This window comes from Drosophila novamexicana, unplaced genomic scaffold (assembly GCF_003285875.2).
Source record: "Drosophila novamexicana strain 15010-1031.04,08,12 unplaced genomic scaffold, DnovRS2.1 tig00000000-arrow-arrow-pilon, whole genome shotgun sequence".
In the NCBI taxonomy this organism is placed as follows: domain Eukaryota; kingdom Metazoa; phylum Arthropoda; class Insecta; order Diptera; family Drosophilidae; genus Drosophila; species Drosophila novamexicana.
In genome coordinates, this window is record NW_020824763.1 from 1,562 (window position 1) to 12,924 (window position 11,363).

An 11,363-nucleotide genomic window follows, 5' to 3' on the forward strand; every position below is an offset into this window, starting at 1 on the left:
CTTCCGCTATTCATCCAAATATCAAATGACATGCTTGTGCTTAACCTCTCACCCATATTTTGAGTTACTTTGCATTTGATCAAGGGGTATTTTCCAGTCAAACACACGCTTGAGCTCTGCAGCTTGTCTTAAAGATAACAAGTCGACATTTTGACCCTAAATACGTGCTGGTAACAGGATGCGGCTAATGTGGCACTGGATATGACTTCAGCTGTTCATCTGGCTGCCGTTTTATGGAAAGTTCCATAAACTTTCCACAAATTATCGAAATCAACTTTCAGGCTTAAAGTTTGGTATATGCCTGCAATTTATATGTAAATTTGATTAGAAAACACTGCAAGGCAGTTGTTATGCGACTTGGTTTTCTCTGATCCCAAACCAGCCGCAGCCTCCCTCCCTACCGCCACGCCCCTCTTTTCACGCTTGTCGTAAGTAATTGAAAGAAAAAATATGCATTTGACCAGCGTCGTCCTTTCGCTTAACTAATGTAATTTAAAATGGACGAGTGGCAAATTACTTGGCCTTAAAAACGCGCTGGCCCGCATATCCCCAGACTTCCCTTGCCCGTCTCCCGCCACCCGCCACCCTTCACCCGCAGACTGAAATGCCGTTGCGTAAATTGCCCGGCGCAAATCCCTTGAAAACAAAAATTGTTAAATAAATTGTGTGGGCACTCGCAAATTGGTTTGGCTTTATGCTTGGCTTAATTTGTAATTCAAATGTTCTACGCGAATGTTTGTTAAATGCGAACAGCGCGATCTGGCAACGCCAAGGATCGCTAACAAGTGCAGTGTGGTAAAACTCAAGGGAACTGTTTACACTGTTTGAAGTATAATGCCTATATGTATTAATACCTGAACCTCTCTATGCGTTTCTCATTAATTCAAGCATGTTTCAATAATTTTTATTTGTATTTTAATTAACATCAGGGGAGTTTGTCAGCACGTGTAAGAAAGTGAGATAGAGAAAGTTTATAGCTGGGATTTTATCAAGTGGAGCTGTGAAAATAGAGGGTTAATTTATTTTATTTATAATATAGTATACAAGCGAGTATACCTCGGCCTTGCCCGTGGCACGTATAAATTTATTCTTTCAAAGACCTGCGAACAACGTTGAATTGGTTTAAAAATAAATATTAACATTCGGAGTCGGAGGTGAAAGTCAATAGATAGAATCCAATTCATTTAGAGTTTTGATATACAGATATATTATATGCAGCTTGTATTAAGACAGATGAACTTAGACTTTGAGATCAATTCAACTGCCAGTCAAAATTAGAAATATATATTTAAGCTCAAAGTTGTGAGCCGTTTCCTATAAATAGCTACACTTTGACTTTGTCTTGGTTTAAATTATATCAGATATCTTATTTCGGACATGAGATACCTGTCAGCTTCATCCAATTAAAACATGGTCTATATTATAGATATAACAAAAACGATGCGCATGTTTTTTCTTCTTAAATTTCCCAATTAGCAATATAAAGTTTATGAGACCTGAGCAGTCGCTGGAGAGCTACTTTCTTTAATCAAGCCACTTAAGTTCTATAAAAAATAGAACATAATTCTGTAAAATGCTGCCTACACCCCAGCTGCTGGCTATATGCAAAGAAATGTGTTTTCTTTTTTCTGTTCTTTTCTTTTTTTTCACAGGAAAAATGGCCAATAAAACTGTCATCAAAAAGTTGTAAAGCAATGAAAAGAATTGAGAGAGTACGAGAAGAAAAAAAAATGAGAAAAAAACAGAAAAATAACAATTGAGAAATTGAGAAGAGCTGGAAGGCAAAAGTTTCGCCGCCAGCTTTTGTACGAAAATGTATTAATAATCGTAGATTATGTTGCATATACACAAAAGCGATTTACATTTAAGGAAATGCACCCTTCCCCCTCGGAATTTTGTTGCAAATTATTTTGCACTCAATCAATTTGTGCTTAACTTGAGCGCAAATATCAGGCGACTATATGTATATATATATGTGTGTTCTATATATATCAAAGTATTTATTTTTTGGCATTTTCGCTCGGGTCGCTTTTGTTATTGTTGTTAAAAAGTTTGCTCCACTCATTTCCCGATTGCTCTTTTGTTCAATTCTGTAAAAGGGGGCGCCGGTGGGCCATGCCGCGCTTGATAGGGGGTGCGTGTGAAAAGGAGGGGGGTTCGGGGGGGGGGGGTTGGTAAAACCAGCAGCCCGCATTGGCAAGTTGTTTTACGCAACATTTGCTGTGGCCAAGAACCCCAAAAGACCAAGAAGCAGCAAAGCCCAATGCCAACTTCAACTGAAAAGATGACTCGAACGTCTGTTTTCTTTACTTCTTTCCCTTTTTTTTCGCTAATTGGAAAAGTTGCAAGTTGTGCGGCTGCGGTATGTGGGTAGCCCTCCCCCTTCACCGCATTTTATTCGCTAAATGTGCTCATCTGATGTTTTCAAGTTGAATATGTGTGGACTGGCTGTCCATGGCGGCTTTTATGGCATTTGGAATGCTTATTAGCAGCTGACACGGCGTCAAAGTTTATAAAGCATGAGATTTTACACTCGTAATTGCCCATTAGACCACACTTGGTGGGCTAGACGAAAAAATATATATATTTGTATATATATAGATGTATATGTTTGTCTGGCTGTGATGGGCTCTGATGCCCCTTAAGCTGCGTCTTCCTGCGCTCTATGCCATTGTAATTACAATAACCGAATGACTTATATTTTGTGGCAAATGCCTGGCATCCGTTGCCCGTTGCTCGGTGCCCGTTGTCCGTTGTCTGTTGCCCATCGTAGCTGATAATTTTGGCTTCCAGGCGTTCCCTAAGACCAGAAACCCCGTGCCTAAGACTAAGATCCCATTAGAGCGCCTGCGCGCTCTGAGCGAATCGAATAGTGGGAAATTTTTGTGTGTGTTTTCCTTTGGTTTTCCCTGTCAGCAGGACCAACTGGCAAAAGGTGTTCAATTCGGTTAGTCAGTCGACTGCCTCAAATGGCCGCGTGTGGCAGACAAAAGCGCATGAAAAATTCATGAGGGAAAAGTGCGTCATTATTATCAACACAAACATCATCATCATCATCGTCAGCAACATCGTCGCTGTTGTCTGAATCGAACGTGAGCGGCCAATGAACGGCTTTCAAATACCCAAAACATAGAGCCCTAGTGAGACCTAGTACAACAGAAAAGCACGTCGTTAGGTGCTGCGAGCCAAGGTGTGTGTGGGCGAGTGTGTGTGTGTGTGGTTGTATGTGTGCGTGTATCGAGTATGTGGACAAGTGGCTAACCAAATACTTGACTTTCAGTTTGTGTAGTTTCCATAAAAATAAAAGAGAAATTTGAAAATGCAGACACTCAAAAAGCTGCCATTCAAATTGAAATGGCAAATCGAAAAGTGCTTGACAAACGAGCGTAGCAAAACAACAATATATGGGACAAGTGTGTGTGTGTGTGTGCGGTCAAGGCAATACAAATACACAAGTGTTTCGCTCTCAATACACAACATACACAATAAATATGCGACACTATATATACGTATATATATATGCTTAGTATATAAACCATGTCACACAAAGAGGTATCTTGATTATTTGGCCATTCGATCGGTTGTCCTCCCCCTAACCCTATCTCGAAATCGCGCCTGGCATCGCCTGTTCGTGAAACGAACTCAAGTATCTTTGAATTTTTAACTACAAATAGTTTTTTGTGCGATATTCCCGCTTACCGTTTCGCTTGAATTGCGACAACTTACGCATTGCATACTTTGCGGCGCGCACAAATAGCTATCATTTTGCAAGTTTCTTTCTGCTATTTAAGATAAGTTGGCCCACACACACGCACACACACAGAGACTGAGAAATGTTATTGAAGTTTAACTCTTGTTTGTAATAAAATAAAAAACATTTATAACCGCAAAAGTTTTGCCTAGCATCAATTCTGAGTTAATTTTGCATAACAAAAAAGTTTATATTTTCGTTTCAGGCTCATAGCTTTGAGTGTGTGTGTGCCTGAGTGTGTGTGTGGCGTGTGCGTGTGTTTCGCATTCGCCACAACAATGCCACAATATTTCTCATGTGTAAATTAAATGAAATTTCAGTAATTTATTCGCATGGAATAATTGAATTCAACGAAAATTGCATTCACTCCGTGGACATGATGAATATTTTTTAATGGGCATTTTTCGTAATTGATTTCAAACTGCAAGTCAATTTTGACAGCATATAAATTAACAGATATGCGCTGCAAAATCACATAAGGTAGCATGCGATATGCGATAATATCAAATCCATATAGAAAATTTACAAGCAGCTGTCTATGGACTGCGTTTTATTTAAGAGGGAAATGCTTTCCATTTTGATATCATCTGTTTAATCGGTTGGCTAATCGTTGTATGCAGACCTTAAGCTGCTTACATGATGTTGTTGGGCTTAGAAGAAGATTGCCGCGACGTCAGGTTTGCTTTAATCCTTTTTTTATTTAGCTGTCAGAGATTTGCGGACATCAAAGCTGATGATAATAAACAACAAGAACCTGTGCAACCGCAATACTCTATACACAATGAAATAAGAGCTAAAAACATGTGCTAGACTTTGAGTTTGAGGTTTCCAGCTTAAATTAGGTCTACAGAAAAAAATTTAAAGAGACAGACAGATTAAAAGCCAATATACTTTATATTCCCTTGAAAAGAAGAGTACATTTAAATATTGTACTTTTTGCAAATGAATCAAAATATAATAAGACAAAATTTAGAACTATATTTAAACAGACAAGCCGACCAAATACTAATATTTTTTTACTATTATTCCGACTGAATTACATATATATTATTATGTTATATCATATCTAGGCAGTCAGGCAGATTCATAAAACCTATATTACCTATATAATGCATTCGAGTAGCGAACAGTTTGGACTACTAAATTAGACTTTAATCGGAATGAAATCATAAACGATATCAAAATAAACCAGGCAATATCTGTTTTAATATATTTATGTGCTTACAGCAGATTTACCCAGTTACCCAGTTTTCTTTAAGTAGTCATATTCAATTACCTTTCTCCCTTTCGCAGTTCTCAGATAAAACAATCATATGCGATTTAATGCGAGCTCTGTAAAACTTGAGCCTGTCTCTCATCTCTCAAATATGCCCAACTCTTTCCTTTATCGTACTCTGGCCTGACTATGCGTTCTTTAAGCAATCAAATAAATACATAAAATTATAAAATCATAAAATGCCTGCCTAAAAGTATGCTTTATGCAGTTAAATGGAGTATTGTGGGAGATTTTCGGAACAGCTTTAGGCAGGCGTCAGTTATAATTCGGTATGGAAAAGTACATATTATTAAGTTGTGCAACAGTAAAATTGCATGCATATTCAATACACGCATGCACTAAGCTGATATTTAATTTTATATACACAATTAATTGGTCGAAATGGCAGAGAAAAGGGGTTTGCATTCGAAATAGAATGGAACCCAATTAAATATGCGCCACAAAAGTATGCTATGAAAAACAAAAATAGCAATTGAAACAGAAACAGTTTTCCATGCGGTGTAGGCGGGACGGGGCGGTGTGGGCAGTAGGATTAGGCCAGGCACACCGAAAAGTATGCTGGCGCCGTAATGCGGTAAAATTAGGCTGAATGTCATTTTCCGAAATTCATGCGGCAGTTACATAAAGCCCATTAAAGACCCTTGGCCACTGGGCGTGGCATAGTTTATGGCATTTTAATCATTTAACAACGCTTTGGTTTGCAGTCAACATGCAAATTGCTGGGCGAGCTACGGAACAAACCAAACAGACCGAACCGAAGCCAGGAATACAATAAAAATTGCCTATAAATGGGCGGAAGGGCAGAACCTAAGGGAGTTAGGCTTGCGCCAGCGACTGTGGGCGTGGGCATGGGTGCGAGTGTACTCAATGCCAATGGCATGAATATAGTCGTACGCACAAGGACAGCAGCAAAGAGAAGGACAGCAACAGCAGGAGGAGGAGGAGGAGTAGCAGCAGCATCAGCAACCGGAACGTCAGTCAAACAGAACAACAACAAAGCGAAACTTCCGCATAGGATGCGAGGAAACGGAAGTTATTTTGGTCGTTTAAACGTACGGATCTATCTCATCTATTTGTGCTGCTATCTGCTGCTGATAATGGCAGCAGCTGGCAGCAACAATGTGGTAAATGGACTCAAATGCTACTGCAATCCCAAGGAATGCGATGTCATAACGCGCCCTAGACTGCCCCGGCAAGGGCCTAATGCTCTGGGATCCCTGCCAGTAAGTTACACTCGACTCCACATAAATATCATTCATTTTATGCGATTCGGTTCGATTCGTATTCGCATGTGTGTGTGTGTTTGTGTGTACTTGCTCTAATTCTATATTCAATGTGCAGATGCTGTCGCATTTGCGCCAAAACTCTCGGCGAATCCTGCGGCGGACCCGGCGGCTTTTCCGGCCAATGCGAGCCGCCCCTTCAGTGTGTCACCAAATTGCCCATTAGCAGCGGCTTGGGCGTGTGCATGGGTAAGCAGCGAGTGCAAATATTAACTCATAAATAAAATATGAATAGCTAATTCCAATATGCAAATACGAAACGGGTTTAACGTTTAGATAAACATAATAACATTCCATTTACCAACTACCATTAAATATACTAAGCGATAATCCATGATTAAGCGCAGAACAGAGAATAAAGAAATTTCTATAAGCAAATAAAGTTAATGAAATTGGAAAATTGGAAATTAGGTTAAAATTGAATAAACTGCGCTTTTGCATATTTATATTTTAGCCTGAATATACTTCATAGACATACGCGTCTAATATATGGCCCATAATCAATTGGTGTTGCTTTTCTTCCGCCAGATTTGCAACACCTGACAGCGCTGACATTTAATCAGCTTAGCAACTGCACGCAGAACGAGTCCATTGTCTTGGAGCCGGGCTGCGAGATAACCAATAAACGCTGCCAATGCTGGCCCTCGATGCGCACCTGTCTTAGCCAGTTGTCCAGGGATGGCGGCTCGCCAAGCAATTCCCGTTGGCATTTCAAAAATCTCGAGGTATATTCGTATATAACATATCTCTCTGGTGACAATCATTAATATTTCTTTGCAGGACTGCCAATTGAATTTGCAAAATCTCATTAACTCGAATTGGAATTCGATGAAGACTATAAAATCTCACCGAGCAAATTTACATACAAAAAGCTGCGCAGAAAGCGAAAATCGTTGAGAAAACGCCTGTGAGTTAACACATTTTATATAATTTAATTATATTCATTTAAATTCTATTCCGTGCAGCATCATTTTGGAGGATGGCGACACCTCGCAGGCCATATAAAAGTCTCTCTTTCTCATAAATACAATTCTTGTACAGATAGTAATGCTTACTTCTATGAAATGTGGCTAATATAAATATGATGATAATAAACAGCATATGCATATACAAATACAAACAAACATATAAATATAAATACATATACATATACATATATATATATATATATATATATATACATACGTGCATGCATCGGGTATGGCAAATATAAACTATTTATTGTATGTAATCCCTAAGACATTTGTTACTTTATTGTTTTTAACAAAATATGTGCGCATACATAATGTATATAATATACATTGCGAATTTCTATTCCTAAACTAAAGACAAAACAAACAAGCAAACAAAAATAACTAAACAATAAAATTAAAAGCATTTTACGAATGTTTTTGCTTTCAAAAATAATGCGATTATGGCAAAGCATCGAAAATTGAAATTAAAATTGAAATAGATATATATATATATATATATATATATACTATACATATACATGCATATATATGGCCTAAAATGGATGTGTTATATTTTTTGGGTGCGCTTTTGTAGTTTCTTATGTACAAGCTTTTTAAATTAATTATTTAAATATAACTTGAAATGTTACAATAGTTGTTGTTCTGGTGATCTGTACTAATTTTAAAAAGTTTAGGCTCTAGAACTGAATGTTTTTTGTTCTATAGTACACTAAAAAACTATTTCTTCAATAAATTTCGCTGCTTGTAAAACTTTTTTCATTTCAATTTCGCGCCAATGTCAACTATGCTGATAAGCTGATTGCTATGGAAAAAGTTACCCGTTTCACAGTTGCGGTTAAGGCAAAAAAACGTATGCGCTTTACAACACTGAAGAAATTCCTGCTACAATTCGCCGCGCCACAGCCTCAAAGTACACAGATTCATTCGCCGCTACAAACACACATTGCATACTTTTAGGCTTTCCGACTTATATCAAATCTGTTTTGCGCGTAAGTTGAACACCCTGTTCTTAAAGAAAATGGATGAATGGCTTTAACTCGGGCATTAGAAGACAACTTGTACTCTATAAATAAAGTATATATGCTATTGATCGGATTCAACAGCCAAGACGATCTGGCCATATCTATCAAAGCCGTTTCAAAATAGTCAAAATCCCGCTTCTGTTCTTTATTATGCTAAGCGTTTGTTTTTGTAAGAGTATATGCATGTCTGTACTCATAAAATGTTTAAGAAGAAGCACATTTCAATGGATGATTTTGCCGACAACAAGGACATCGGCAACAACATCATCAGCTTTTATTATTTTCAGTCGTAGCAGATATGTCAATTCGGGCAAATTTGGTGGCAGTTCATCGGCAAGTATCGTATAGTTGCGTATTGCATAGAGCTTCTTCTAATATTAAAACTTGGGTATTACAATATATTATCTAATAAAAAAGCAATTTGTACTCACGCCGCGAAGTGGACATTTTTGGGTAATTGCTAACACTTGAATACGTTTAAAGAACTTTCCTCCGTAAATATTGTTGCCGTAGATGGAGCCAGAAACTTGCAGCCATCGAGTTTATTGTTCGCTAGGTTTAGTTTGCTATTATCCTTTTTGAGCAGATCCCTTTGAAAGACTAGGCTGAACTCATTCTGGGTTTCGTATAGACTGAAAAAAAACAGATACGGCGGGAGCAACGCGCTTACGGTGCAGGATACAGGTTAGTTCTTTCCCAATTGTGGGATAACAATAACACAGGTAAAGTTGTGCAGCTCTATTGTAAAGGGTCGCTGTGGGAGGTAAGAAAACTATTAAATGTAATCCCTAATGAGATAATATAAATCAAATTCGATGCCCACCTTGCCTTGAGCAAGGCTCCACAGAGTGAGAAATAGCGGCCACTGCCAAGCGCGATAATCCATTTTGTTTGGCAAAAAGACTCCGTTTAAACAGCTCAACGCAGCCGGTTTTATAGAATGGGAAGCTAAAAAACGACAACAAATAAATAAAATTCATTTTAATAGAGCAAAATTATAATGAATGTAATGTATATTTAATATCTATATTGATAAGCAACGAAATTATTGTTCAATGCATCATTAACATTTGTCGTTTCGTTAGTTGTTTCTTTTTTTTAACAAAACAAGGGTTAATTTTAATTTATGGAACGAAATTGTGAGAAAGCTTCTGAGTCCATTCATCCGATAGCTACAGAGAATTTCAATCAGAAATATTTGTTGGATTAGCTGGGTTAAGACTTTAAGGCACAATTTGTGAATATAATTTTAAAATATTAAAAGCCAGGTTCTAAAATTCCGGAATAACCGTTTCACATTTTATCCTTTTTACGGAAATCCTTTAGCAGCATTTCGTACGAAAATCGTTTTGCAACACTAGGGGAAATTTCTGAAACATTGCGCGCCTCAATTTAAATTAAATTCGCCGTGCCTATTCAGATATTGAATCATACGATATATTGCAGTAGGACAAATTGTGGAACTATTTTATGTTGATTCCCTGAGCCCAATAAAAAGGAGTAAAAGTCCATAGACTATTAAATTGCAATTAACTGTTTGTTATCAAATATGGTTGCCCTTCATTCCATTCCCTTACCATCCCTTAAATATATCTCTTTTCGAAAAGAATTAGGTGAGCAGATTCTCGGGGAGCATATATACAATACGAATGTTGTGTAGTGTAGTGGTATGTGAGACTAGAATCAACTTTGCTGTTGATGCTCATCTTGAATTTATATACGTTATGGGGTGGCGGATGAACTCTTCTATGCGTTACACATTTTATTACAAAATTATAATACTCTCTAGGTTGAGAGAGGGTATAAAAAATACACTTTAAAACAAATTGCAATACTCCTGTATAGAGACAGGAATAAAGAGCGTATAATTGATCAGAGTCCTTTTATTTACAACAGCCGCCTCAATGAAGGACATCGCCAATAGTCTGATCAAATTTCAATATTTTAATTCGCACGTGGTATGTCAAGGCGGGCATTGCGACAGGAATTTTGTCCAGTGTAATTGTTTAGTTGCGTATCTCAAAGAGTTTGTTCTAAAAGCCAAGTAATTTGATTTGTTATTTTTTGTAATAAGAACATTACACTACTTACGGCCTGAACCGGGCAGTTTTTGGGCAAATTGCCCAGTTTCTGCAGCCTGGTGAATATCTTGCCATAAAAGTTGTTTTAAACGCGGACCTCAAGTACTGACAGCCATCGAGTTTGATATGAGCTACGCTCATTTTGGTGTTATCCCTTTTCAGAATATCAAAGTCCACCAGGACACTAAACTGTTTGACTGCCTCGTTGAGCTTGAAGCGCACGCTCATGGAAGGATCGTTGCGTTTTCTATTGAAAATGCAGCTGAACTCGTTCGTAATGGCAGGCACAAGGGCCACGCAGCTGAAGTTCTTGAGCGCCACAGTAAAAGGACGCTTTGTGAGTATAGTGAAAGTAAAAATGGAGAATGTTTAACTTAATCGGGAATAAGTTAATTGCCTACCTAAGCCTGACCAAGTGCCAGTAGAGTCAGCATTAAGAGCTGCCACAGGCAAGCGCGGTTATTCATTATTTTTTAAAAAAAGAAGTCAGCTTGAAAGCGATTGTCAATGCTTTTTATACAAAAAAATAATCTAGATGACTTGCATAATAAACAAATATGTTGGAGCTTAATGAACTTTTAATGTGTGCATTAAAATAGTATACTAGATATATATTGGGTTAATTTATTGCACGTTTCAATTGTGTCACAATTAGTTGTATTTGTATTTCTAACAGAAATCAATTACGTTGAGTTATATGCAATAATAAATATATTTCACCGATCAAGCTCGAATCTGGAAACCCACAAATCGAAACTTAAGCTAAACGGAGCTCCAATTTGTATATGTCTACTTTGCCTACTTTTAGGCAGCTTGTGTTTAGCAATTCGAAAGAATTGTTTTATTGTTTTTTTGATTCTAACTTGTAATCAAGTTCTTAACATATATTGTAGACTTCTGTAGATCACAACATTTATGAATATAATGCAGTATGACTCGATTTTCGGGCAAACAGACAAAACTTGTGGCAGTCAAG

General features: G+C 37.6%; 1 pseudogene; it reads left to right on the forward strand.

The window, feature by feature from the left end:
• The first annotated feature begins 3,117 nt into the window (after positions 1–3,117).
• On the forward strand, positions 3,118–7,725 carry LOC115765992 (annotated as a pseudogene).
• The last annotated feature ends 3,638 nt before the right edge of the window (positions 7,726–11,363 follow it).